Raw genomic sequence first — 27917 nt, 5'->3', positions numbered from 1 at the left:
GCTCCATTCATTATTCATTGGTGAGTTTGAGATGGAAATGCAGCATATTTTTCAGAGCTGGGAGGAACCCACAGAGTAAGAGGGGAAAATATGCAAACTCCAGACTTTAAACAGGCATTAGCTGGAGGTCAGGATCAAGTCTTGTACCTTGTGCATGGGAGGCAAAGACCTTAACCATTATGCCATCTGGTATCTTTAGCACTGACATCACTCTTTCCCAAGTAAAGCTTCAGGCCAGTGTCAGTCCAGCTTTGTTCTACAGTTCTGTCACTCCATATATGGAATAATTACACACACACACTCTCTCACACACACACACTCACACTCACACTCACACTCACACTCACACTCACACACACTCACACACACACACACAGATCCAGAATGTCACATGACCATGATGCTGTGGCCAGCTCTCTACAAAACAGTGTTGCATGGCTATTGTGTCCATATCAATTGCTGTGTTCCTGTTTTTGCAAACACACATGCATGCACACACACACACACAAAACACAGACCCAGAATGTCACATGACGATGATGCAGTGGCCAGCTCTCTACAAAACAGTGTTGCATGGCTATTGTGTCCATATCAATTGCTGTGTTTCTGATTTCGCAAACACGCGCACACACACACACACACACACACACACACACACACACACACACACACACACACACACACACACACACACACACACACAAACATGCTCGCCCCCCCAAAGACGCACACTCACCCATCCAACATATTAAAAGAGAACACCGCACCATTTACTCTAATGTGAAGGAATGGAACCTCATTAATTCAGAAATTAAAACAGTAAGAATATGAATGACTACAGAAAGCATAATGCGTGAATGCAGTTGAATAATAATTAACCTGACTGCTTCTGACAGGAAGGGAGCAGCACTTCAGGAAATGTCAGTCATACCCTCTGAAAGGGGACTGCAAAGATTTGGACTCCTAAGTGTGTTTAGGTTTTGAACAAAAGACGGCCACAGCTAGCCATGACCCCTACAGACATCTTAATTGTGCTGTCTAATGGAGTCATCCATCTTATGTCAAAGGGAAGACTATGTATAATCACATGTAAAATGGACAAAATCTAATGTCATCAGCGTCTGGCATTTCAGAAGCATCCATATACATTAGTTACAAAAGCATTGCATCTGTCTCCTTGGAAATGTGTAGAGATTTACTCGGTATGTCATTCATCATCTCAGCATATATATAAAGAGACCACGGTATCTGAAAAAGTCACATGTGCACATAAATGTCAACAGTTCAAGACTTCCACTTTATAGTCAGAGTATCAACAAAAGGGGCCACAGTGCATCAAGTGAAGAAACATCATTTTTACATGCCAGAAATGAGGAAGTCTGTGTAGCACCGTGTAATTCCCAGGATGCTTCACTAAGAGTGAGTGCAGGTATGATTTTTTTTTTTGTAAAATCCTTAGCCAGACATTTTCTGACTCCTCCCTTAAGGCATTAATAGTGCTTAGTGATGTCATATTAATCAAGTGATAATACTTAATGCAGTTCTGTATGATGTGCAAGAATGTGTTGCACTTTTATGTAATGGGAACCAAAATTTGTACTGGTGCCTCATGAGGCATTGTAAATACATTATTTCAAATGTAGATTTTTTTTTTCCTTCTGATTCATGTTTAGGGCTGTGCCTTTGTTTACTTTCACTTTCAGCTATATAGCTCTGCTGTTGAGGTTCTTAAAAAACGAAACCTAAGCTTCAGGAAGACTACAGGGTTCTTTGACCAGCAGCTATTGCCATTTTAGGTAAGAAACAAACTAGATTTCCTAAATTATTTTATCTGCATGTAAGTAAATACTGGGCTTGCATCATTTTGCTGTTGTGGTATTGAATGTTTTTCTTACCTCTGAAATGCACTTTTCACTTACTTCACTGGCAAAGCTGTTGCTTTAGGGATTTGAAATTATGGCCCAAATTAAGCTATTCTGCTACTACTGATACTAAAAAAATAGACCTAGGACATGGAGTTAAAGGTTATGATCTTTTAGCAACAATAGGTAGACTGCCATCAAAAGAAATCATTTATTTAAAATACAGTAATTCTGAGGACTACTTATAGGAAAACGTTTCTGTTCTTATAACCTGTCATTTCTTTGAGGAGGTTTGGTGAATCTTTACAAGGGTATTGTTTGTATATTTTAATGCACAGACTGGCACTACCACCTTCTGCCCTTCACAGCTGGATAGCAACCTGTATAGTGCATATGGTATGTGTACTAGTCCGTATGTTATATGTCCATTAGTGCATATGGTAATATGTTCAATGGCCCATGTGGCATATGTCTATTAGTGCATATGGTATGTGTCCAGTAGTGTATATAGTATTTGTCCAATACTGCATTTGGTAGATATCTAGTAGTGTATATTGTATACATCCAGTAGTGCATCTGGGAATATATTAAACAGTGATATGTGTCCAGAAGTGCACATTGTATGTGCACAATAGTATGCATGGTAGATGCCTAATACTGCATATGGTATATGTCCAATAGTGTATATAGTATATGTCAAGTAGTGTGTAAAGCATGTGTCCAGTAATGCATATAGTATGTGTCAAATAGTATGGTATGTGGCCAATAGCAGATATGGTATATGTCTAGCAGTGTGCTTTCAGCCACTCTGTAAGCACACTAGGCAGGAAAAATATATATCAGCAGTTACCATGTCATTTTGATGGGAGAGAGTGCTAAGACACTGCCTGCTGACCTGAGAGACCACCAGATCCACCAAATTAAGGAAAGTTAGTTGTTCTGCACCATGTAACTCCACTCCTGTAGGAGATGACCAAAAACCAAGAGGCATCCTTCTATTCATTCTATTAGGAGATGTACTTCTCAAAGAAGGGTAAACATCAGGGGGCAACACAATGATGCCAAAGCAAACCAATGCTAAAGATACTCACCAGACATAAAACAGCATGTACACACCCAAGGCAGGACATCAAACATTAGGAGAGTAAGCACCTTCCTCAAAGTCTTCCGGCCTGGTAAACCACTGGAATCCTGCCTGATATTTAGCCAATAGAAGGCGTGTCCCAGTCTTGTGATCAGCACTGTAGTATATGAACACTAACGTCCATTTCTGTCTTCTTGCCAAAACTCCATGGCATATTCAGATCGCAATATTTAAGGAATTTTCTTTCCCCTGAGATGCTGCAATCTTTTGGTTAACATATAATAAGTATCTTGGGGTGTGGGGGCACATACCTCAGACTGGGAAGGCAAGGGGGCTTTCACCATTAAAATAATACTGTTTTTTGGTGAATTTTGGGCTTGGATGGAGTTCATACTCAAATTACTCCAATCTTTAGTGATCAAGGTTATGTGAGTGAATCACAAAGGAGTCAGAGTTACATTATGGATCCATTAGAAGGCAAGTGTAAACTAAAAATGGCCTCCACACTAATATGAGGACCTTCCAAAATATCATACTTTGTGCCTTAATGGTACTAAGATTTAAGTACAAAGACAACTGTCCACAGAGTAAGCTAACACATACACCATGATGTGTCATTAATGATCACTTTTGTGCTCAGGCTAATACTGTACATTACCCAACTTGCAAGCATTACAATACACAGGCAGAAGAGATGGTTTTGCATCTTTACCTGCTGAATTAATGAACAGAATAGCACCATCCAACTTTGTGTACACTTCCATATACACATGCTAAGCACTGAGCAGTAGCGTGTGTGTGTGTGTGTGTCAGTTAGACCATGCAACAGATATATTGGGGCAGATTCAATAAAGCCTACACCGTGTACACTGTTCTGAGTAAACAAACAACACAGACACAATGCACACCTTCTTCCTCCTAATTTTAGTTTTCCTAATGATATTCTTGCAGCTTTAAATACTGACAGGAATTCATGCAGGTTACCACAAAGTGTAGACCACATGTTCACTTAATGTAGTCTTTCTGAGTGACTAGAAAGCACAGAATATGTGATTACAATTTTATTGAATACATATTGTATACGCTTAATGAACATACGAAAATTCATGCTAATGCAAAACCTATTATTCTATTAACTTTTTATGTTTGTAACAACAATATTTAAAAGCTGTCCCTATTTGTCCCCCCATCATTTTAGGCTTTGTCCAGATTTTTTGCTCTAAGAGGTTGAGAGGTATGTTAATGTACACTTAGTGTAGGCTTTATTAAATTTGGCCAATTGTTTTTAATTCTCCTGCAAACAAGTATGAATAAATTTGGGTTTGAAATTTTAATATTTATTTAGGTGACACATAAAAACAATAAGTACATTTATAAAATGAAAACTATAACCAAAAGAATGCAAATCTGTGCATAAAAGTAGTTGGCTGTCCCATTATGAGCATAGTGTGAGTGGATGGAGGGTTGGAGTCTATCCTGCAGCAAATAACTTGCTATTCATATGTCTGCCTTTAGGCTGAATACCTCACACAGTTACACATAAGGATCATTGCTGTAGCAGTGCTAAACAGTGTAACCTATAGGTCCCACAAAAGGCTTCATGCACTAAAGCATCCCTTGTAGGACTAATGAATCAAATCCTTCCTTGCCTCTAAACTGTACATCCAATTTATAATTGTTAAGAAATGGTGTAGATAGGGCTCATGTAACATCCTGATATATTTATATAAATATAAAATAATCCCACTTCATCGAACTTCATAACGATGAGATGAAATTGCTGAAAATGTAGTTTCGTGAACACCCGTATCACCATAATGTAACTCCGGAAAAAAAACACTTGGCCACCATGGTGAACTTTCCCCTTTTCTCCACTATAGTGTGATCTCGGAGTTGGGAGGTGTGGGTGGCGAAGACCCTCCAATTGGGTGGGTCTGATTTGTTTCGGTTTGTTGTTGAAGTGTTGCTGGAAAAGTGGTTCTTTTCCCAGAGTTAATTTACGGTGAGCTGGGTGTTCATGAAACTACATCTTCAGCAACTTCATCTCTTCGTTATGAAGTTCGACGAAGTGGGATTTCGGTAAATAGTAGATCCATATATATACATATAGATGTAGGCAAACTGACTGGATGACCACAATGTCAACTACCAGAAAATCAAAGCACTTACTTTGAAACAACTAATGCTGACACATTCTGTGTATGCACTGGGGATTACCCTGGAGCAAAGTAAATCAAAGTGTTTTTGTGGGGGAGGTGAGCTCCCCTGTCCTCCTCCTTGCTTAACTCATCATCTTCTTTCGGGTGTTCCCGTTAGGGGTCGCCCCAGCGGATCACCTGTTTCCATTTCTTCCTGTCCTCTGCATCTTGCTCTGTCACACCAACCACCTGCATGTCCTCTCTCACCACATCCATAAACCTTATTGTAGACCTTCCTCTTTTCCTGTTACCTGGTAGCTTCATCCTTAGCATCCTTTTCCAAATATACTCTGCATCCCTTCTCAGCACATGTCCAAACCAACATAATCTTGCCTGTCTGGCTTTGTCTCCAAACCTTCCAATCTGGGCTGACCCTCTAATATACTTATTCCTAATCCTGTCCACCCTCGTCAAACCCAGTGCAAATCTTAACATCTTTAACTCTGCCACATCCAGCTCAAACTCCTGCCTTTTTGTCAATAACACTGTCTCCAACCCATATAACATAGCTGGTCTCACTACCCTCTTGTAGACCTTCCCTTTCACTCTTACAGGTACTCGTCTGTCACAAATCACTCCTGACACTTCTCCACCCACTCCATCCTGCCTGTACTCTCTTCTTCACCTCTCTTCCACACTCACCATTACTCTGAACTATTGACCCCAAGTATTTAAACTCATCCACCTTTGCCACTGCTACTCCTTGCATCCTCACCATTTTTCTATCCTCCCTCTCATTCGCACACATATATTCTGTCTTAGTCCTGCTGACCTTCATTCCTCTTCTCTCTAGAGCATATCTCCATCTCTCCAGGGTCTCCTCCACCTGTTCCCTACTCTCACTACAGATCACAATGTCATCTGCAAACATCATAGTCCATGGGGACTCCTATCTGATCTCATCTGTCAACCTGTCCATCACCATTGCAAATAAGAAAGGGCTCAGAGCTGATCCTTGATGTAACCCCACCTCCACCTTAAACGCATCCGTCACTCCCACCTCAGACCTCACCTCTGTCACACTACCCTCGTGCATATCCTGTACCACTCTTACATACTTCTCTGACACTCCTGACTTCCTCATACAATACCACAACTCCTCTCTAGGCACCCTGTCATACGCTTTCTCCAAGTCTACAAAAGCACAATGCAACTCCTTCTGACATTCTCTGTACTTCTCCATCAACACTCTGAGCAAACATCACATCTGTAGTGCTCTTTCCCGGCATGAAACCATACTGCTGTTCACTAACCATCACGTCCCTTCTTAACCTAGCTTCCACTACTCTTTCCCATAACTTCATGCTGTGACTGATCAATTTAATCCCTCTGTAGTTACTGCAGCTCTGCACATCACCCTTATTCTTAAAAATCGGTACCAAAACACTTTTTCTCCATTCCTCAGGCATCCTCTCACTTTCCAAGATTTCATTAAACAATCTGGTTAAACACTCCACTGCTATTTCACCTAAACACATCCATGCTTCCACAGGTATGTCATCTGGGCCAACAGCCTTTCCATTCTTCATTCTCTTCATCGCTATCCTTACTTCTCTCGGTAAACCTATTATTTCTGGAAGATGCTCTTTGACTGAGCTATTGTCTGTTTACGTAGAGACATAGTGCAAATATTTGTTGGGTCTAGGGAGTACATATATTAAAGACACCACAGAGTTTTTGAAATTAATGGATGACCTACAGGTTTCGAATGATTCCTATCTGTGTATTTTGGATGTGCAGTCCTTGTATATGAGCATCCCCCATGAGAGGGGCTTGCTGGCGGTTAAATATTGTTTAAAAAACTTCTAAACTTTATTTGGAATCACATGTTGTTTCTTTTGAGACTGTTGGGACTGGTGCTTGACACAATGTGTTTTGCTACAAGGGTGATTGTTTTCTTCAAATTAGGGGCATTGCAATGGGGGCAAGTTTTACCCCCATTTATGCCGATCTTTTTATGTTTTTTTTTTGAGGTGTCTGATTTATAGTGAAAAGAATAATTACAAGAAGTATTTGACTATGTGGCACTGATTTCTTGACGACTGCTGGTGCATGTGGTCTGGTGGTTTGGAACAGTGGCATAATTTTCTGAGATATTTAAACGCCAGTGCCTTTGATTTGTTTTTTACAGGGAAAGCTGAGTTATTTAATATTGATTTTTTAGATGTTAATGTAACCAAACTGCTGGATGATACTGTTGCTACCAGCTATATCGTAAGGCATTCACTAAGAATTCTTTATTGAAGGCTGGCAGTTGTCATCCTGGCCACATTGTTCGTAATATGCCTAAAGCCCAGTTTATCAAAGTGAAGAAAATTTGTAGCTCAACACAGGATGTTGAGGTTGAAGCTGAAAAAATGGAAGCTAGAATTGTGATGAGGGGTTGTTCTAAGGAGCTTATTAGACATGTTAGGTCCTTTATATCTAATATGCCTAAGGAAGCACTGCTTAGAAACAGAAAGGACGATGGGAAAAGTAATGATCAAGGGGCTGTTCTTAGATTTGTTACCACCTATGGGACTAATTTAAGGTTTGTGAGGTTGTTAATAAATTTTGATGTTTTGTGCTGTGAGCTGTTTCAGCCAGACTGCTTTTTGAACTTTTACTCAATGGATTATTATAAATAAAGTAACTGTTTTATTATTCAAGAGCAATGGAGTGCTGAAGTCTTTGTATTGGAACTTTGTTTCTCAGTGCACAAGTAGCTGGATTTTGCACTTTGTTGCGTTTTATAATTGTTTGTGTCTTTCGGCTTTTCCCGGTTAGGGGTCGCCACAGCGGAACTCCGGTCTGCTAATGATTGGTAGTGGATTTTTCGTACCGGGTTACCAGCCCTGATGCACAACATTCAACAAAGGCACGCCCCATTCACGTATGCCTCCACACAAAAGCTGTAGCTGAGAATCGAACGGGACAACGTCTTGCTGTGAGGCGACAACGCCACCGCAGCACCACCACACACACACACACACACACACACATATATATACATATATATATATATATATATATATATATATATATATATATATATATATATATATATATTAGAGCAGAAATGAGGCTGCATTTGGTAGGTGTTGATTGATTTGGGTGTGTGTGGGGCTGCATTTGGTAGGTGTTGATCTGGGTGTGTGTGGACCCTAATCTTATAGGAGAAAATACTGTTGGCTAGTCACTTGAAAGGATCCATTTGTTAATAGACAATCCTACTTTTCTTCATAAAAGAAACAACCAAGTGGTTTGAACTTTTCTGCGTATTATTATAGAGCTGCTTGAATATCCATGCAATGCAAAATGTTTTCCCCTTTATTCCCTTCTTTGGTTAAGAAAACAGAAACCTGGACAGACTGATTCAAAGAAAATTTATATATGGATTTATGCATAAAGGAAAAATATGTTCTTAAAGAAATCTTTCCTTATGAAGAGCTGCTGACTTCCACTATAAAAATGGTCTTTCAGGATAAGTATTTCAGGCTAATAGAACTGATGGTCCCAAAGGGACTTATTGTTAAGTTTTCATTTACAGTTTTTCAGATCCCAAACTAGAGTCACTTGATGTTTAGGTAGTCCTGAGTAAAGAATATATTTCAAAAACTGCTTGACATGCTGCAAGCAAATATACAAGATATTATGAAAGATGTACTTTTATGGGAGAATAGGTCACACTAATGTTACAAGGTATTGTAGGACCTGAGAGATAGAAACAGCATATTTATTTTATTTATATATTTATTTATTTGTTTCCTGTTTTAACCATTTTAATGAACTGGTCCTAAACACTGAACTGTTTTCAGTCATGACCCAAGCCAAATGAACAACACATATACAACAGTATAGTATATACAGAAAATATACATGATATAAATACAGTAGTGAACTAGATATATATACATAGTTATTAGAAATTCCCTAATAAATCTGAAGAATAAGAAATAATTTTGCTGAGAAATAGAGCAAAAAATAAATAAATAATCGTGATGATGGTCATGACGCTAAAGATGCCGATGATAATTATCCCCCAACATATCTTCTAATAACCTGGACCCCTCCCTCTTAGCCAGCTCTCACTGCTAGAGGGATAAATAGGCTTATTGGGATTCCCAGGCAGAAATGAATGGGCTGTGGAGGGTACTTGTCTTTGGGCTCTTGCCTCCATGAAATTAATGGGATGATTGAGTACTGTCAGTAAAGGCTTCGGGCAAGGTCCTGTGGAGGAAGGGGAAGGGTTAAAAAAGATATTTGCATTTACCTTTTGTTTTTGTTTTGTTAAACCAATTTTTTAAAAATGATAAGGTATGTATGGATGTAAGTAGAAGTCTGCCATTCCACAGAGTGGTCATGCAGTTAGGGGTGGTCCCACAGAAGAATTACTTAGAATTCTGCCACTTCCACTGCCACCTGACAAGCCACATCTCTTAGATATAATGAGCTACATATGCAGATTACCCCCAAGAAGATCAAACGGTAGTGATTCCTGGGGTTTAACTCAACTTAGTTGATGTTATATTGTTGCGAGTTGTAGTCATTACTCAGGAGGTTCAGTGAGACTAAAGACTGGCATTTACTAAATGTTCCTTACTGTTGCACCAGTAAATGTCAGTAATAGCAGGATATTTAATAGTGAAATGAAACTGCTAATGAGATCCTAGCTGCCTGCACTTCAGCTCGACTGTGCTCAAACTAGGATGCATATAAATGTTATAATTCAGACACATTTCTTTATGTAGTGCAGTGTTTTTAAACAAAAGTTTGTAACAGACTAATGGAGTTTGACTTAATACAGGGAATTTTCAGCCTATTCATGTTAATAATGCATATGCATGAGTTTCTTAATAAAACCATAGGGTTTAAGACTTGAGTAAGGTGTTTTCCAGGATAGTGTTACATGATGTCAAACTAAATACAAAGAGGGATCAGGATTCACGTGAAATATCTTTCCTTTTCCAGAACTAATGCAATGTTTTTTTCAATGTGCTTTTTCCTGCTGTGCGTGAGTCTCTTCTAAGCAGCCGTGCCCATTCATTCCCCTGTTCAAAGTATTCCCCAGTAAGGATGACATTAGATCGGGTGTCATACAGGCAGCCATAGCACTGTCTGAATCCTTGCCATCATCCCATCAATGAGTGCATTTGTTTACTGGTTAGTTTGTTTTTGCCCCTAAACTCACCCCTGTGTATTCTCTCACACAAATACCCATGAAGGCTACCATCACCAGCTTAGGACTACCAAGCATATGCCTCACAGTCCTGTGACCAGTGGCAAACTGCAAGCACCTACTTGCACGGGAGTACTTTGGCCTTTTCAGGGCCACCATCTCCCTCTCCCCACCACAGTTAAGCCTACAAACACTGCTCACTGCCAGTTTTTCCCTGCCTGGTTCTTTCAGCTATTTGAACTTTGGCTGTGTGGGGCATAGTTAGGGCTTTATCCCTCTATGCCACAGAGGAAGGCTACTAGTGCAATGTGGTTTGATATAATATCTCAGATGTCCATACCTGAAAGTCAGATGACATTGATAAATAATGCTGTCCTGAAAATTAAAAAACTTCTGAATGGAATAGTGAGGATTTCCTGCTTTCTACACCTGAGGGGGACAAAGTTATTTAAAGAGCACTGCAGAGCATAGTTGCTCACAAAGCTGTAGTCGGCTTAGATTCTGTGTTTCTAAAAACAAAACTTACTATGGAAACAGATGTGGAAGCTCAAGTCCTTTATATTCCACTCCAGCTGTGACAGAATAAGATGCAGTTTCTCCAGGTACTGTTAGCTCTAACTCTTTTATATGCATTCAAAAGATGGACAGTGCTTTTTCTTTCTAACATCTTGTAAGGGGTGTACAGCAGAAAGGGTTACTATAATCCTAGAAAAGATTAAAGACCGAGTTCATTAAGTTACTACAATGTGAACACTGAGGTATACAAGTTTCAGTAGATTTCCCCAATTTAGCAACAGCTCATACATGGTACTGCATGGTCCTCTAACACAAAGATGTGCTGCACCACAAAGGGCGGCCTCCGTGGCTGTGCTGATCGCTAATGAGGCATTCCCTTGGGGAGAGGCATATGCTAATTAGCCACATTCTCTCTACCCAGAACCACCTCCAGGAAGGCATGTAAATGGCCACACCTATCACATCATGGTATTGAACATAGTCAAAAAGCCCTGTTTAACAGCCTAACATGAATGTGTGTTGGTGGTGGTAGACCACTAGACACTAGAGTTTACTCTTAAAGTGCCATAATGTCACCAATGGTAGAATGGGGATAAGCGGCAGTGGAATACATTAGATACCAGGGAAGTGCCATAATGGGACCAACATCATAACAAGGATTGGGAGGTGGAGGATGCACTAGACACCAAGGATCACTCTTTAAAATGCCATACTGGCAACAAAGGCAATACAGGGATTGGAGGATGGATGGACACACTGGCCCACCAGGGCATAATGTGTAAGTGCTGTAGTGGCACTCAGACTTTTTCAGGGGAAGGGAACCATGTGAGAGCAGGTAGGGCGGGGACAGATACAGGAACTATGGTGTGTGTGTGTGTGTGTGTGTGTGTGTGTGTGTGTGTGTGTGTGTGTGTGTCTAAGACAGGGTCACTGGGGGGAATGTCAGTGTCTACATGAGCAGCAGGTTACTACAGTGACATGCAGATTAGCAATAGCCTCCAGGTCTCAGTACTAAGTACGATTCAAGAAACATGCAGATTAGCCTATAATGAGGTCTTATTCTGTCACGGCTATTGCATTTCTGAATTGGAAATGGGCAAGTCATGGGAGAAGGGCATTTTTCTCACAAGCCATATGGGATGATATTTAATTGAATGGCTGAAGATGCTTTCTTTGGCACTAGCAGATGTAGCCTTATTTAAAGACAATAATCCGAAAATATATGCTCAAGTACAATTTGATTCTGATTCTTTGAATCTGAATATGGAGTGGTTAAACTACTTAAAATTAAAGAATATAGCACTCCACACTAAAACCAGGAAGCTGCAAAATTTAAAATAAATGTATAGCAAGTAAATGAACAGACTTATATCTTGGTGTATAATGACATTTTAAAGTTAGTGGGAACATCCAAGTCCTGGGATCAATCTGAAACATTGATTACAATGATTCTCAAAGCTTCTAACTTTTTTACAGCTTCCTAGAGAAGACTGTCCAGAGATGCACTGATATTGCCCACAGACAATTAGAACAGATCTGGTACCCATATGACCGCTCATAGCATAGCAAGTGCAAGCAGTATTACATTTACAACACTGAGAGACCACCACAGGATTTGGAACACATACTGGATTAAGAAAAGCAGCAAAGTAAATGATCACTTCATAAGAACTTTATACAATCCTTAATGAGAAACAATGGAAAAACACAGTTTGTAGATATTGTATTAACTTTATGATTAAATATTAATTTTTCCCTTTTATCTCAAGATTGCCATTGTTTACAAAAGTACTAGGAAGATTTTCAGTACTATAGAAGAAACAGATGAAATTAATGTACTTAGGTTAATGGAGAACACCAAAAAAAAAATAACATAACTACTCGCATCATTACACAAATATAGTTTTTGTTTTTCTGATGTGTGCTTAATATTTATTTTCACCCTGCACTGTGTTTTGGGCTGCTGTTTAATGGCTTTTTATCATTTGTCTAATTTTACGCTTCTTTATACCTAATTGGTTTGGCATTTAATGTTAAGTGCAGATTATTAGTTTTTGTCATACTATAAAAAAATTTATTGTTTTAAATAAATGACGCTTCTAAGAATTTTTCTAAGGTACCTATATCACCTGGAAAACTTTTTAGAATGGTTTTCAGCAGCTCAACAGGTAGTGTACTTGCCTTTGGTGCAGAAGGAGTGGGTTCTATTCCCACACCATCAAGTTTGATTATTTTTCATTTCTAACCCTACAGTGCTGTATAAGGTGGTGCTACAAACTTGAGTGTGCCTTTCTTCAAATGAGATGTTAAACCGAGGCCCCATCTGCTTGATCTGGTGGAAGCTCAGGTAGATGTAAAAGATCATATGGCACTCATCACAAAGAATAGGGAAGTTCCTTGGAGCTCTGGCCAAATTTTCCCTAGTCACTATGAATACCAGTTTAGGTCTCCCCTGTAAAGAGGCCATTGGCCTAATGAGACTAACCTGGTCAACAAAGTGTAGTAAAATAAAATTAGTAATACAATCTCAGTTTACAAATTTAGATGGCAGACCTTTGCATGCCAGTCACTGGGATTCAGAAAACTTTTCTGCATCACGCTAAGCAAATTTGTGGGATGAGCACATACACGCAGGGTATGTGTGATTCAGAAAAACAGGATCCACAATGTAGGCAGGCCAAGCAGCATACCTGGGAACAGTATATGCTAATGGATATATATATATATATATATATATATATATATATATATATATATATATATATATAATATGGTAATGAGCAGCATTAATAAAACGAGTCTCCCCATGTATGCTAATCACGCAAAGTAAAATGGAGGAGTGATTCAAAAATAATGAGGCTGTACCCAGCATAACTGAATTTGGCCAAATGCTTGTGTTCAGGTTAAGGGAAACGTTAAGCAATGTTGGGGGTTGCCACCACTTTAGTAACTGTGTTTCTGTAAAAAAAACTGCTGCTGCTTTGCCAAATGGTGTGCAGTATCACCCTTGGAGGTGCCGAATCATCTGACTGTACTTAACATTTCATGGACTCCATGAAAGAAACACTGTGGACCAGTACCACATAGACAGGGACACCATGCAAGACATTGTGGGCATGTGTCTGCCTCATCTGCAGCCCCATGGCAGTCATGGAGTACCTACCCAAATGAATACTAAGGTATGTATGGCTTTATGTACATTAGGTACAGAGACATTTGAGCAACCTACTGGGGACACAGTGGGAGCATCTCAGTCATCTGACTCATGAATACTCCATCAGTTTCTCAGTGCTATGTTTAAGCATGTGGAGAAGCACATGTGGTTTCCTCATGCTACAGAGGAGATTTCTGTGATACAGCCCATCCTCTTCAAGGTACAAGGTACAGGGCACAGGGGGCCATAGACTGGGCCCACATTGAAATAAAGGCCCCACCTGGTGAACTGGGAAGGAAATACATGAACTGCAATGATATCACTGAAAATACCACACCCAACTATGCTGTTTGGACTGTCTGCATCGTGGATCCTGTTTTTCTGAAACAGACACACTCTGTGTGTATCTGCTCATCCCACAAATTTGCTTAGCATGATGGAGAAAAGTTTTCTGAATTCCTGTGACTGTCATTCAAGGGTCTGCCATCTAAATTTGTAAACTGAAATTGTATTACTAATTTTATTTTATTACACTTAACAGGTTTCCAGTGCAAATCTGATTTCCTCTAGGGACATGTTGTTGGTGATGTCAGATTTGCCTTGGAACCCTGGTTTGTGGCATCTATAAGAAATCCACAGAATGAAAGAGACCAGGGGTGCAACAGTGCCCAATCACAAACAAAGAACATTATTAAGTGTATGTTTGGTCTGCTGAAGGCATGATTTCACTGATTAGAATCATCAGGTAGTTCCCTGCAGTATGACTGGCAGGTGTGCAAAAATAGTTTGTGTGTGCAGCGTTACACAGTATCATACTCAGGAGGCAGGTACAGCAGTGTGGTCACTTGCAGGAGCAGCCGTCCTCAGCATACCAGGCAGTGGAGGCTGAATCATACAAGGAGTCAGTGGTGGAGCCAGCAGATGATCATTGTGAGAGCATATGATGTGGCACTGGCAAAGAGGCAGCAACTTACACATAGTTTCAGAAAACAGTACACAAAACTAAAGCAGAGACAGTACAGTAAAAGTGATGCATGTAAAACCAACACCAGGCTGTGCTTACCCATGCATAGACTGGTCATGCTGTGCATCAAACATAGGTAACCCAAGTAACAATATATAAAGGGCAGAGCACAGTTATCCCCAGGAGCACAGCTGGGAACTGGATCACATGTGTGGATGTCCTTCACAGGTGTATATTTGAGTGGTGAAAACCATCCATCCTCAACCCCTTTTTCCCATTTTGCACATGGAGTTGGGGTGTCACTTTCAACAGTGACAATCATCCCGAGCTAAGGATTACACTGTCAGGTGGCTAGTCCTGCCATGGTAGTTCATCTGTACTACTCACTCACACACACATTCACACCTGCAGCCAATTCAGAGTGTTCAATCCACCTACCACATGTCTTTGGAATGTGGGAAGAAACCGGAGCACCCAGAGAAAACCCATGTGACCACAGGGAGACATGAAGGCACCCTAGCTGACAATTGAACTGGAGAGCCTCTTGGTGTGAGGTGACAATGCTAACCACTGCACCACCGTGGCCACCCTAAAGGGCTGAGGACTATTAAAGTAAAATGTTTTGCTGTGTCAATTGCCTTTCAGCGTGTGTGTGTGTGCGTGTGTGTGTTGGTGTGGGGCACTTAATGTAATCAGATTTCTGAAGAGCCAGTGTCAATGAAAGCTTGTGTGTGTGATGTATTGGGGACTGTGGTGGTGTGAGTATGGGTCTGCTAGGACACAAACTCAGAAGTAGCTGCAACACTGGCATGTATGGCAGAGGTTGTAGCACCCATGCATGCAAACACCCATGAGACATGACTCTACCAGGAGTTGCACTGGTTGTACATGATCCCAGTTAGATACTGCTCTGCTGTGTGATTGTAAGCAGCATCTGCTGTGAGATGTTCCCCTCTCACACCTGCTACAACCACATGGACATCCTGTGTTGGGCTTAACACTGCCACAACAAATGTAGCATGGATGTGCTAGGGCTGTGGTAGAATGATATAGGTTTTCTATGGCCACGATGGCTACCAGTGGAACACCTTTATGGATGGTGCCTTAACCCTGTAGGTGAACTTCAGAAAACATGGCACATTCCAGTATGTGACCGAGATTATCAAAACATTCACACATGCGGAACATGCACTCCTGTAGGTCATCTCATATGTCTTGCATCACCTGCACTAACCCCATCATGGATGTAGTGGTAACATGATGATGGCCTTGCACATATACTGAGCTGTAGCTACTGGGTGGTAACCATGTCTCCAGTGAGAACATTACCTACCCCTATGTGTACACCTCTGCCCTGGGTGCCAGGGGCAGATTCTGACATGTGTCTACTAGGGAGTACCACATTTCTCCAACTGCTATTGTCCCCAGTAACCTGTCCTCCCTGTGTGTTGTCTTTTCGGTGTCCATTGTCTGTGTATGGGATGCACTGGTCACAGTCCCTGTGTTCAACACACACTCTGTACTCCCTGAGCTGATCTCTGCCATTATTACCAAAGATTGAAGATCCTCCAACATCAGGTAATGGCAGTCACACATTGCTGGTATTGGATAAAGAATCATCTGTGAAAACAGCATGAAACTGAGGTGTACAGATATTAACATAAAAAGGTATGTTTTAGTTGTATACCTTGTGCAGACAATTGTACAGGAGGAATCCCTGATGCTCCTGTATTCAATAAATCTGACTTTTTTAATCTGAACAGCAAATAGGGGCTTAAGAGGACTTACTGATAGTCTTACACAGAAAGAGGTCTATATACCTGGGACATCTCCAGTAGGCCACTCAGTCTCTGCCCCAACATCTATCACCACACTGTGGAACCATGTAAAGATATCACTGCCTCCGACAGAGGCCAGAAACTCCTGCTTCTCCTTGAGAGGTGGTTCACTCACTAGCCCAGCACCTGTTGACCTACCTTTCTATTACAGGTAGGCAGCTTTTAGCTCAGCAGCATGTGTTATGTCAGTGGTCCTGCAGCACACCATTTCATAACTATGATTATGGCCATCAACTGCATTAATGCCTTCCACCACATCTTGCCAGGAATGGTCCTGGTGAGCATGGTCAGCAGTATGCAAGTCAAAGCGCCATTTGGATGGAGACGGAGGGCCTAGAATAGCACCTCATTTTCCATGTCAGAGAATTATGGCTTACATGTTGCCTTTTTATCAAAGTCTGCAGTGTGTTTCCGCTTCCCCTGATTTCTGGCATTGCTCTCAAGGTATGGAAAGCACTGGAATTAACATATTGCTCATGAATGTTCCTAAAAAATCCTTATACTTCCAGTCTGCCCTTTATCTATATGGCATGCCGTTTGTGTTCCTAACAGTTGTATATCTCTATCCATACTCTTAAACTAATGTCAAGCACATAAGTTTACGGAGAAAATATCACCCCGCAATACAGACCTATCATATAGAAACGGAATGGATCAAGGTGGCAGGACTGTTTTCTCCCGGGGTTAAAAAGATTTTTTGCAAATTACATTTATTTGTAATCTATACAGCAAGCACTTTTTAAAATGAAACTGGTAACACAAGACCAGTCCAGAAAGTGTTGAACTTTGCTTTAAGTATGTTCTGATGGGTGTGTCTCCCATTATGCTTTCCAATCCTTTAGCCCAACAATTGCCTTACTCTTGCAATATGCCTCTCAATACACCTTCTTCAAACACTTAGAAGTATTAACAAACCTATTTCAAACCATGTCAAAAAATACAACAGTAGTTAAAGCAGACATACAAAACATACTTGTAAATCATAGCTCTTATTTTCTACAAGCAGCGCTTTACTTTGCCTTAACAATTCCTCTCATGTACAGCTGTTGCAGGTTCAGAAGTTGCTGCTCTAGGAGTTCTTCCACAGCACAGTCAGGCTCAGTGCCTTCCATCATGCACAGTCAGGCTCAGTGCCTTCCATCATGCACAGTCAGGCTCAGTGCCTTCCATCATGCACAGTCAGGCTCAGTGCCTTCCATCATGCACAGTCAGGCTCAGTGCCTTCCATCATGCACAGTCAGGCGCAGTGCCTTCCATCATGCACAGTCAGGCGCAGTGCCTTCCATCATGCACAGTCAGGCGCAGTGCCTTCCATCATGCACAGTCAGGCGCAGTGCCTTCCATCATGCACAGTCAGGCGCAGTGCCTTCCATCATGCACAGTCAGGCGCAGTGCCTTCCATCATGCACAGTCAGGCGCAGTGCCTTCCATCATGCACAGTCAGGCGCAGTGCCTTCCATCATGCACAGTCAGGCGCAGTGCCTTCCATCATGCACAGTCAGGCGCAGTGCCTTCCATCATGCACAGTCAGGCGCAGTGCCTTCCATCATGCACAGTCAGGCGCAGTGCCTTCCATCATGCACAGTCAGGCGCAGTGCCTTCCATCATGCACAGTCAGGCGCAGTGCCTTCCATCATGCACAGTCAGGCGCAGTGCCTTCCATCATGCTTATATCATGCAAGTTCAATTGGCTGGGTGTGATAGTTACGTAGGTTAGGACTTGACTCATTACTGTTTCCAAATCATCTATCTATCTATCCTATCTATCTATCTAATCAATCTAATCTATCTATCTATTAATTAATTAATCTAATCTAATCTAATTAAATCTAAATCTAATCTATCCTTTAACTAGGTTAGTTCCACTAAGCAAGTGGGCTCTTCAGAAGACCAGGTGGTTATACTACTAGGGGAAAATTTGGCCAGGGCATTGAAGAACTTCATCCTCCTCCTCCTCTTTTCGTTAGGTACTTTGGGACCTTTTACAACCACGTAAGCTACTACCAACTCATGCAGATAAGACCTTGGCTTAGCATTTCATCCAAAGGACATCACACTTGGAAGTCCAGCACCCTCCTAATGCTGCACTGAAATGTCAGCAATTTAAAACTGAATCCAGTCACCTGGAGTTTGAATAGAACCCATAGCCTTCTGATCTTCTATCACCAAAGGTGTGTATACTATCTCTTGAGCCACAGACATTCAAGTTGCTCATAGAGAAAACCTGCAAAACATGACACTTTGTTGTTCTCAATGATGTGAGCACTACTGGGTCTTTGTGGACAGCACTGGACATGCACAATCCATGACATGCCATGCCCTGCCTCTGGGAGGATCTGTAATTTGACATCTAACCTCATGGAAACAGAGTTGCTGTGGTGTCTGCTTTCTTAATGGCATAAACAGTGATATAGGATGGCCATGTTTCTAATCTTAAAGTGCCATTCAGAAGCATTATAATAGTGTACCTATATTATCTTATCCCACCATCTGACATGCATATAAGCTGCCCATTGATGCCCATCATGTGGCAGATGACACAAGTGATGAATGTTTTGGGTGCAAATTTTCTGCAATTTTCTCTGATTTTTCAAGATGAAACATCATGTCTGCAGAAACGGAGGGTGGTGCTCCTTTTAAAGCACAGAGGTGGTGTGTGGAGGAGACAAATTTTCCTCCATAAGGATTACATCCAGAGGCTCTTGCAGGAAGGCTATGAATGGCCTCACTATAAGAACAAAGCCTGGGATAGTTTAGCCCAGGCTGTCCCCTGTGCCACTGACTTCCCATTCACAGTAGAACAGTGTCATCACAATTATAGCAAGAGGAAGTGATGACATCCTGACCTACTAGGCCAATGGGAGGATGATGGTGGAAAGCAGGTAGCACCTATGTACTGTAAGTAGAAGTGATCTTAGCTTTGCATATAACCTGCCAGTGCATGCCATCTGCAGATCTTACACACTGCTGTTTCTCTCTCCATAGCCCCTGAAGTGATTGCAGAAAATAGGCATCTGCACAGCAGGAGACCGGAATATTTAAGAGAGCACCATGATGAGTATACTTGCTATAAACTCTATCATACACCAGTGCACTGTACGAACACTTACACAAATGCATGGATCTCGCCATACCAAATAGAACCAAGATGCTCCCCTCAAAAAAAAAAAAAAAAAAAAAAAAAAAAAAAGGAAGCCAATCTGGTGGTCCCCTGCCATAAACTTTACAACAGAAGGAGGAAACTGATGTGGAATAAGGTGAAGTCCCAAGACTGGAAAAACTCCCTTATCAGCCTCAACAAAAGGTTGAGATCCCTCATCAAATCCTCTAAAGCTAGCTAGGAAAACAGAACTGCAGCCAATAGTAGACAACCATAAGGCCTTCTATAGTTATGTAAAGAATCTCCATGGCAATACCCAGATTTGCTTTGAGCTACTGCACAATGGTACCTCCTATACCGAGCCAACAGATATTGCCAATATACTAGCCGACAGATTCAGTGCCAACTTTACCCCTCTCTCCCCCACAAAGGACCAATCACAATACCAGTAGATTGCTAGGCACCCAGTATTACTGCTGCACAGGTTAAAACAGCACTGTCCAAGGCCAAGAATACAGCTTCTATGGGACCTGACAATATCCCTGGCTGTGTTCTACATGATCTACAGAGTGAATTGGCACCTCACCTGTGTGGCCTGTTCAATCACAGCCTCACCTCAGGCTTTGTCTCTACCGAATGGCACATTGCTACAGTCATCCCTCTCCACAAGGGATGAGCAACAGTCATCCCTCTCCACAAGGGATGAGCAACTACAGACCCCGGGAACTATCGCCCCATTAGCCTGACGAGTCTGATATACAAAGCTATGGAACGCATCATCATGGACCTAATAAACAAGGATATAGGGACTCTTCAAACTCTGGATCCTACACAGTTTGGTTTTGTGAAGGGTAGATCATGTCTGCTCAACTTGGTCGACTTCTTTGAGTCAGTCACCAGAGCTGTGGATGAAGGCAAGGTGGTTCATACAGCCTACCTTGATCTAGCCAAGGCCTTTGATACCATTCCCCACTCAGGAATCATAGAAAAACTCACTAAGCTCGGCATCAACCCCTATAACACTAGGTGGGTTGCAAACTGGCTCACAGATAGAACCCACAGTGTGAAAGTAACTGACTCCAAGTCAGACTGTCGATCAGTCATGTGTGGAGCACAGGGTTCGGTCCTCGGTCCTCTCCTGTTTAGTATCTACTTCTCTGAAGTCCAGGCCAACATGAAGGGACTCTGGCTGACAAAGTTCGCACACGATTGCAAGTTGGGAGCTATTATTAACTCCCCAAGTGATGCTGACATCATACAGAAAGGCCTCAATGAGACCAATGACTGGTGACAGAACCATGGCCTTAAGCTCAATGCCAAAAATGTATCGTCATCCCCTTGGGGAAAAAGCCAGTTCCCTGGAATTACCACGTCAATGGTAGTCCACTGAACACAGAAGGCATTATAAGAGATCTAGGAACACAGGTTAACAGCAACCTCTCTTTTGACCACCACATTGCCTCTGTGGTCAGAAAGTCCTTTTATGTGGCACATCTCATTACTAAGGGTTTTGCATCCAGGAAGAAAGAGGTCATTGTCTCCCTCTATTCTTCCCTCATTAGGCCAGTCATAGAGTACAATGCCCCATTTGCCCTGTACCTCACTAGACACCTGCAACAACTGGAGAGGCCACAACAGTACCTCACAAAGAGGATCCTAGGCCTTAAACATTTGTCCTATATGGACAGACTCAAAAAACTCCAACTATTCTCTGTCTCATATTGCCTACTTAGAGGTGATCTCTGCTTGACTTACAAAGCTATGTCTGACCCAGCTCTGTTAGGCAATGCTACATCTAAAGAAATCCCAATCCCTCCGCACCGCACACTCCAGATACCTCAACCTCATTACCACAATCAACAGAATGTGCTGGAGGGACAGGTTCATAACCCAGAGACTGCCCATGCTATGGAATAGACTTCACATACATGTCAAGCAGAGCACTTCACTGGCCCTCTTCAAGAGGAATCTTGATGAGTGGATAGGAAATAGAAAAATCACCCTGAGGATCACTCCAGTGGCTCTACTCGACAGAGGCTCTAGGAACTAAGGTCAGGTGGCACGATGCCAGAGTAATCCTATGGGCTAGTCTTGTAAAGGCTCCAGGGCCATTAGCCTAGTATACACCTATGAACCTATAAACAAGAACAGTCTTCTCCCTACAGTTGACAGCAACAGTGCCACCACCAGTACCATCAGAAGCACCAACAACATTTGGATCCCAGCCTGCCACAGTTACCTCCACACCCCCTCCCCTACCTGTACCACCCACTACAGCTAGCCCTGCTGCAGATGCTGGGACTGTTACACCCACTAGTAGCAGTGACAGTGGAGGTGTTACCCTTGTCATCTACCTGCAGCTGTCAGACATTGTTGTAGAAGTAATCATCAGGAGGTTAGATGCCCAAACTGGCTACACAGAGAACCTCCTCCAATGACTCACCAAGTTACATCCCTGTCCAGCACTGTATTCCCCATTTGAGATAGGGCCCAGTGATGATGGCACACAGGATGACAAGTGAGCTCCCACTGGATCACAGCTGATAAGGACTGCAGGGTAGAACCCCATCCTATTCCCCCATCCTGGTGCTCCCCTATGTTTATTTGTCTGTGCCCAGCCCTATTTGTTGTACAGTCCCATCCTCACCATTGTCTTCCCTCTATTTGATGTCTCCATCACCACGGTGCTCCCCCTCCTTCATTGTATTCCACACCACCTCTCAGTCTCATTTGTCTTCCTCTGCTACTTACCCCATCTTTCCTACTTTCCGTCACCACTGATGAGCTGGGGTAACTGATGGGCAACACTGCTGCTCCTCGTATAGCAAGAGACTTGGCTGCCATAGTTCACACTTCCAACTGTTATGTTCAACCACTGTCGTGCACTTCTTATATTGGGCTTTTCCAGCCTCTGTCATGCAGATGAGCTGAGCATATTACACAGCAGCTGGCACAGTCAACAATCAGGATGACAAGAAATTTTCAAGCATTTCTCTTCGCAAAGTGTTACACTGTCAACTATGGCTTTGGAAAAGGAGTTTATATCTCAAAGGTGATGTCCTGAGTCATCAAAAATATTCCTCCATCTCTACCACCAGCATTACAGGCCAAGGCTCCAGTACCAAGGGACATAATATAAGGCACATAATATAAGGCAAAGGCCTGGCAAAGCCTGGCACAAACTGTTACACGTTCTACAGCCATCCACTGTCATAGTGATCAATGCTGTTACCATTACAGTGACATCCCAACCTCCTGGGCCACTGGGAGGCCAAGGTGAGGGATCAGCAACCAGCTATGTAATGTAAGTATGCATGGCTTAAACTTTAATATGCAAACAGACATTGTCTGCCATGCAGTGGCTTACAGACCCCTTTTCCTTCTCCAGAGCCCTGAGCAGATTGAGAAAAATGTGCAGCTGCACAGGAGGAGATGTAAGCACCTCAGGGAATGTTGAGAGGAGTATACCTGTTACAGGCAATGTAGTGTAACGTGTTAGCAAAGTCAGTTATCATAAAAATACTAAAGATAGGTATTTGTTTTTCATGGGATTGCCACATTACCACATTTTAGAGCAGTGATTAATTGTTGCATACATATAAATTGCCAGCAGTGTCACAGTAACCATTCAAGCAACTTATATTGTATGCTGTCAGGTTGTTAAGGGGCTGTCATACAACATTATGTAGGTTAAAATGCAGTGCTAGTAGTCTGCTGCAAGTGCAACAGGTATGTTAGCAAATATAACTGGCCATATAGGGAGTGTTCAGTATAGAAGGAGATAGGTGTTACACATTAATAAGCACAGTATTGGCACTTAGACTGCATGTTCAGTATTGCACGAGGGCAGTATAGGGTCAGTTAGTGCCTGCCACTGTTTGTGGTCCAGTCCACCTCATCACCATTGTCATTCCTCTGCGTGTGTCTGATGCCTCCTTCTCCATTGTCTAACCCTTCATTGATTGTGTCAGCATCTCCCTTGTCAGTCTTGCCCGTCTTCTATGTTTGTTTGTTTGTGTTCCATTGCTATGTACCCTAATTCTCTTACCTTCCTCTTACTTTCCTTACTACCTTCCCTTCTTATGTGCAAAATAGGCACCTGACCTCCACCAAAAAATCTCTTTCCCCACCTTCATTGTGTTCATTCCTTAATTCCTTAACTAATGTTCGACCTTTTGCTTGCTTCCCCCTTTTTACCACTTTCCTGCCTTCCCATTTTCAGCCCTTAATTTGTTCAAAGAATAGATAATTGTACAAGCTTCACAGCCCTTTAAAGCTGCCATGCAATTTCTTCTCACCAGTACTGTGCATGTGGGATCTTACAGAACACTATGGAGGCATGTATATCACATACTAGCACTAATGGTGCTTGTACATCCGTGCAGCTGCAATATACCCTTACTCCTCTTCCTGCAGTATTGTCTGTAGCCATGAGAAGGCTATTTAATGAGCAATGAGGCCCATCACTCACACACAGTAAACAGAACAGGGCTGGCCACGATCGTGAATTCCAGGGATTGATGAAGACAAAAATCAGAAGCATTTAAAGCTTTTATATAAAATGAATCAGCATGTAAACAGGGCAGGAAAAAACAATATGAACATAAATTAAAAATTGTAACTGAGATATTCAACACTCTTTATAAGTTAATTGTATCGGGTATTACAGGAAGTGGTTAGAATCTAAGAAGGCTTGCATATCTGAGTCCTACAAGCCGCGGTGGTACAGCGGTTGTATTGTTGCCTCACATCAAGAGGTTCTCCTGTTCGATTCTCGGCTGGAGTTACTTCTGTGTGGAGTCTGCATGTCCTCCCCGTGGTCGAGTGGCCTCTGAAAGACATGAGTGAATGGGTGTGCCTTCGCTGAAGGTTGGGCATCGGGCTTGCAACTCGGCACCATAAAAATCTACTGCCAATCATTAGCGGACCGGAGTTCCGCTGTGGCGACCCCTAACCAGGAAAAGACAAAACCAAAAATAACATTATGTAAAACAGTTTAGAAGGTTTAGGACTGTCACTTGGAAGTGTTTGCAAAGGTACTTTTGTAACCCAAGCATACTTCAGATAATTTTTTCTTAGGTAGACAGCAAATGGAGTTGTTATGAGAGAGTGGGGTAATTGGGAACATGTTTTTTCGAAGTGTTAAAACTTACTATAGAAATGTTGGTTGAGGAAATGGCTGTAATTAAGAAAATTACATTTTTGAATTGGGATTCAGGATCTGAATTGCCTAGTCATACTAAGATTTTACTAGGGAAATGCATTTACTAAAAAATGGAAATCAAAATCTAAACTAGTTGTAACTGAAGAACTGAATATTGTAAAGGAGATGAAAGAAATGGATGTGGACCTTTAGAAAAGAGAAGGAGCAAATTAAAAAGAAATAAGCAGAATTTGTGGGAACAACTCGTGCAAAATAATGTTCAGGAAAAGAAGTAAGATTTAAAGGAAAACTCCACCTTAGAACTCAAAAAACATGTTTTTTATTGTATCTTTGTTTTCCAAACTATTTTAATGCCTCAAAAAACACTCCAAGTGCTTATTTTGCAATTTTAATGTTTTCCACAAAATGGCAGCTGATGAGGCCTGCCTTGGCAATATGATCCTGTTTTCCTTGCTTTAATTTCTTCTTCCCAGAATACATTTCAAGTTCTCTTTATGTGAGTCATGCTACACATAAGAAAGTGGTGCTGCTTTCTCTTGCCATTAAGACAGAATGGCAGGAGTGTGAAGCATTGTCATCTAACACACCTGCTGTAATAGAGCAGCTTCTATGTTTCCTTGAGTGAGCCTCATTTATGTGTCTATCAAAGCTTGTTCTGTACTGTTAACTACTTCCAACAAAAGAAAGTCGGTAAACAGTAGGCTTTTGTAAAGTGACTCTTTTGTCGTTCTAAAGTAACTGACAGATGTTTCTGCACGCTCATCCTGAGGTGTGAAAACTCTCACTGCAGTAAATGATCCTTGCTGCATCATGTACAGGTGAAAAGCACTAATGGAAAGGACTCCAGAGTAAGTCTGTCAATGCCTTCAGTAGGAAGTTTTTCTCTCTCTCTCATGAATTATGCAGAATTAAGACATGCTTTACTAGTCCCTTAATTATTTCTGCCATATTCACCCCCTTTTTTCTATTTTGAATTTGTTTATACTTTGCTAACTAGGAAAGTGAACTGGTCGCAGGATCCCTTTCAGCCACAACCCAGGTTACATTGGCAAAGATAATAACATGTAATAAGTTCTCTTAGCAATACAAAGAAAACATACTGTCATAAAGACGTTTGACAAAGATTGCATGTGCAACACATCGCCAAGGTGTGACAGTGAATAAGTAAAACATTAAACATTTACTAGGAGGTATGTATTAATAATGCTTAACTCTATTATATTTTATTATAAATAATGAATTGTGCGCACCCATACTGCACAACTCACAGTGCTGTAAGATGTTACTATTCTCTAAATGACTAGGAATCAGTAAGTGAATGTTTTATGGCTTCACAAAAGAAAAGGGCGGGAGATAATTATATTTGCATCACTTTTGTTGTCCTAAGATAGTATGAAAACATACTAAACCTACAAATTTTGGAATGGAATAACCATTACAGTCTAATAACTAGTATGGTGAAAAAGATTTGGGATCAAGAAAGTAGGAAAAAGGAGGTTGATTAGGATGACTGACAGTTACAAATACACATATGCATGCATGCATACACAAATGTCTGTGTGTGTGTGTGTATATATTTATGTGCATCTGTATAAGTGTGTTATGTATACACACACACACACACACACATTTATATGTCAGTGCTTGTGTGACTATTTAGAAAAATATCTATTGCATGTTCCTCTCTAGATGAATTCATACTGTACTACATCCCACATATAGTGTTATACATGCTACATACAAACATTTTATACATTATATATGTGTACACACACACACACACACACACACACACACACCTATATATAATTATATATATATATATATGTGTGTGTGTTTATGTGTATATGCACATATACAGTTACACAAAAGTTCTATTTTGACTTGTTTTTATTTAAAAGACTTGAAGTACACACACACACACACACACACACACACACACACACACACACACACACACACACACACAAACACATTTTTGGACATACATGTAAGATGTGTGTTATACACATTTATTTATATATATATATGGTTTACTATCAAAATGTGGAAAATCAAAACATTTTTCACATTTTGATCTAATTCGTTTTCTGAATTTGGTAATACAGAATTACCAAAATGTCGGAAATGGTAACTACGGAATTGACATTTGAACACTGGAAGTTTCACTGTCGAAAGTTCATGTTACCAGTAACATTTTTTAAAGAGGGGCAAGCCCCCCTACACCCCCCACCACCCCCCTACTTAAATATACCAACTCCAAGATTGCGCTACAGTGGGGAAAAGGGAAATCTCCTGTTCTGCGCTGTATGCAGAAGCGCAGAACGGGAGATTTCCCGTTTCCTTGCTATAGTGCGATCATGGAGATTGAATATTTCAGTAGGGAGGGTGCAAGAGGACCCCCTACAAAAGACTTATTTAAACTAAATGCAAGTCTTTTTTTCTCACACTTCACAATTTTGAGTTTCTGAAAACTCGCTCATATGGTCTCGACCATATGAAGTTCGAGTTTTCAGTAACTCGAGATTCTGAAGTGGAAATATATATATATATATATATATATATATATATATATATATATATATATATATATATATACATCAGTGGCTTTAGTTTTGCTTAGTTTAGTTACTTTAATTGGGATAGCCAAGCGGTTACTTACCTCATGTGAAGTGTTAGTCTTCTGGATGACTGTCTTGTGAAGGTGTCAGTCTTCTCATCTCGGGCAACTGAGTGTCAGGTAAGTAAGTGGTCAGTTTACTGAAGTAGACCCATATATATATAATCTTTATAGGTTCATAGGAGATTACTAAACTATTGACCTGAGGGTCGTTTTAAGCCTAGTCTCTTACACCCATTATATTTCAACAGAAAATGTG

The 27917-nt window shown here is 41.2% G+C and overlaps 1 protein-coding gene across 1 annotated transcript in view; it reads left to right on the top strand.

Moving 5' to 3' along the window:
• The first annotated feature begins 1572 nt into the window (after positions 1-1572).
• Positions 1573-27917, top strand: part of LOC122811714 (E3 ubiquitin-protein ligase DTX3L-like) — a 269974-nt gene continuing 243629 nt past the window's right edge. The window contains exon 1 of the mRNA XM_044083744.1: positions 1573-1796. The gene's annotated coding sequence lies outside the window, so the exon portion shown is untranslated. The remainder of the gene's footprint in view (positions 1797-27917) is intronic.

The sequence above is a fragment of the Protopterus annectens genome, chromosome 9.part0, assembly GCF_019279795.1.
Source record: "Protopterus annectens isolate FY-2018-M chromosome 9.part0, PAN1.0, whole genome shotgun sequence".
Lineage (NCBI taxonomy): Eukaryota > Metazoa > Chordata > Ceratodontiformes > Protopteridae > Protopterus > Protopterus annectens.
Note: the sequence above shows the minus strand (reverse complement) of the source record. Positions and strands in the feature narration are given on the sequence as shown.